The sequence below is a fragment of the Limulus polyphemus genome, unplaced genomic scaffold (genome assembly GCF_000517525.1).
Source record: "Limulus polyphemus unplaced genomic scaffold, Limulus_polyphemus-2.1.2 Scaffold5852, whole genome shotgun sequence".
NCBI lineage: Eukaryota > Metazoa > Arthropoda > Merostomata > Xiphosura > Limulidae > Limulus > Limulus polyphemus.
The window spans coordinates 34527-37568 of record NW_013671462.1 but is presented as its reverse complement, the minus strand read 5'-3'; the positions used below and the strand labels follow the sequence as shown (position 1 = coordinate 37568).

Here is a 3042-nt window from a genome sequence, read left to right as displayed (position 1 = left end):
AACAACCAAGACAATTGTACTACACATTTTGGGGTAGTTGGTATGTTATAAGTGTGACAGTTAAATCACACGATTTGCTCTGACAAGAATAACCCAAGAGTTAGCAGCGAGTGGGTTTACTAGCTAGCTCCCTTCCCTCTAGTCTTTCACATTGATAATAGTGAATGCTAGCACAGATAACCTTCACGTAGTCTTGCGTTGTTGTTGTTATTATTAAGCAAAAAGCTAAACAAAGGGCTATCTGTGCTCTGTCCATAACGGGTATCGAAACCAGGTTTCTAGCAATATGAGTTCGCAGACATGCTGCTGTGTCACTGAGACCTTACGCGAAATTCAAGAAACAAATCCTTACGGGTTTCTCTAGTCAATGTCTTCTCAACCACATATTGCTATATTGGTCAAGATCAATGTTTTCTCAACCACATATTGCTATATTGGTCAAGATCAATGTTTTCTCAACCACATATTGCTATATTGGTCAAGATCAATGTTTTCTCAACAACATATTGCTATATATTGGTCAAGATCATAACCTTTTCATTATTCATTTAAAGACAACAACAATAGAAATCAGTGATGGACCGTGAATAGTCCAGTGATTAGAAAATTGAAAGGTCCAAGATTTAAGCTACGATCTGCCGCTGAACTCGCTCTACACTTTAATATGTGGGTGCATTATAGCAGTAACAGTCCGTCCCAACATTCGTGGTCTGAACAAAAAAAGGCGTGAACGTTGTAGCTCGTCTTTCACTCCATTGGTAAAAATTGTGTGATATTCAAACATCGAATAGTGTTAGTTGATGCCGATTGTGTTACCACCGAAAGTTTTAACCTACAATACAATCAGTCTTTTTGTTGTCGTTCTATTCAAACGACTGTAAAACGTATTGTCCAATCGGCGATTTGAACGTCATTTAAAAAATAATACTAATTAGAGATTAGTTTTTATTAAAACCATTTTCTGGAGAGGTGTAGGAAGAAACCCATACAGAATCCATTTGTATCTGAAGGGGCTTTAAAAATAAATTTTATAAATGTAAAACCAATTGGAGTTACAAGCTGAAATGGGTTTAAAATATTCCATTTTTAATAAAATATTTTTTTCTTTAAAACTAAATTCATAAATCAGATAAAGTAACACTGAACTTTAAATATATTTAAAGATCGAAATATTTAAGTCAGAAGAAAGCAATTTCCAAATCTCTAAAAAATAAATAAATAAATAAATTGATTATTTGATGAAAATTATGTGAAAAAGACGTCAAGTTTTATCAGAAAGGAAACACGAGAAAGTATTGGATAAAAAGACTCGTTGATGTTTTTGGCAGCAAGCCAGACTAGCTGGTTTGTTTTTTCCTTTAACGCGACAAACTGTAATCGTTTGCTTCCACCATAACGTTCCTCGTTCGTGCCTAATCTGGTGCTCGCAAGCGTTTTATGCCTTACGAAAGTATTTTTTATTCTGCCTAGCACAATTTTTACTTTGCCGTTCTTTCTTAAAACACCCCTTGAACCTGAGATTTCTGATGCAAAAATCGTATTGTTCCTATCACTTAGGATAACGCGTTCCGTATAGCACCATCAATCAAACCGAAAAAATACATAAAAAATATGCGAGAACTCGAGAGAAAAACAATACATGATCATTATGAGCTATAGCTTCGTATTTGGCTAACCTTTCATCCGAGAACAGAACGTGTGTATTGGATCGTTAAAACATCATATTCTGGTTGCTTACACCGAACCTTGCTTAATTTGAAACTGTTTGAAGATTTAAAATCCATACGTATCTCGTGATGTTTGCAGGCATACAACACGCACTTAAGGATGATATTCAAAAGAAGTTAACAACTTTTCCAGTGATACTTTAATTAATACAGATTGAATTGTCCAGTTTTTCATAGACGAACTGAAACATTTCTGAAACGTTTGACCCAAGAGCTCATTTTTTTCCTGATTGTTTAGAAATAAGAAGTTTGCTTACACCACCGCCCTGTCGTTTAGGTAAGTTTTTCACTTATAGTAGCTTGAGTATAAATAGCTTTAAACGTCTAAGTCGGTTTACTTTGTGGCTCGTTCGGTTTTTTTTTTGTTAATAACTTTTTTTTTCTAAACTTTTATGCATTAAACTACTTAGGTTCATCATGACTTTGCTGGTCACGTGGTCCCCAATGACGTATGACTCACACAAAAAATTGAAGAAAAATGTCATCATTAACTCCATTAATTGCTACTGGAGTTCGTTATGTAATTTGCATGAGTGATTTTACCCCAATTTGTTTTGTAATTTCTTTACAATGAGTGTTATAACACGGAAAATATGGTGCAATATATGGAAGGATGTAAAAGCAAGTTGGCAACTTGAGGACTAACTGATCAGAAACATGTTTTAAAACATTAACTATGAAGAAGGAACAGTTTCGGTGTTTTTAAACCTATGTTTAGAGACAGACATAATACCCTATGAATGAATTGCGCTTTTGTTTTCAACTTGAGAAGGTATTCGGATACAGTTCATTATTATTATTATCAACAACAACGGATTTGTTTGTTTCTTGTTTAAGCAAAAAGTTGCACGTTAGGATATCTGCGCTATGCCCGCGGAAGACTTAGCGCTATATGCCTGAGCCACTGGAAGGGTTTGGTTTGTTGCGTTTCTTTTGAATTTTGCGCAAAGCTACACGAGGACTATGTGCGCTAGCTGTACCTAATTTAGTCGTGAAAGACTAGAAGGAAGGCAGCTAGTCATTACCACCCACCGCCAACTCTTGGACTACTCTTCTACCAACAAATAGTGGGATTGGTCGCCACATTATTACGCCCTCACGGCTGAATAGGCGAGCATATTTGGTGGGATGGGCCATGCCGGTTCCCCTGGAAGGGAACAACAGAGCAAACGTTACACCTTTTTATTGAAACTAAAAAGTACTATACATCCGAGAACGTTTGAAAGATTAAATAAAAAGACCAATCACTTGTCCCAACATATACTTGTGTTATATTTGAGTATATATATATATATATATATATATATTACGTAAG

At 35.4% G+C, this 3042-nt stretch overlaps 1 protein-coding gene across 1 annotated transcript in view; it reads left to right on the top strand.

Annotated features, from left to right (window-relative positions):
* The first annotated feature begins 1394 nt into the window (after nt 1-1394).
* LOC106473059 (calcium-binding protein E63-1-like) overlaps nt 1395-3042 on the top strand; it is a 33531-nt gene continuing 31883 nt past the window's right edge. Inside the window, exon 1 of the mRNA XM_013933737.2 lies at nt 1395-2004. The gene's annotated coding sequence lies outside the window, so the exon portion shown is untranslated. The remainder of the gene's footprint in view (nt 2005-3042) is intronic.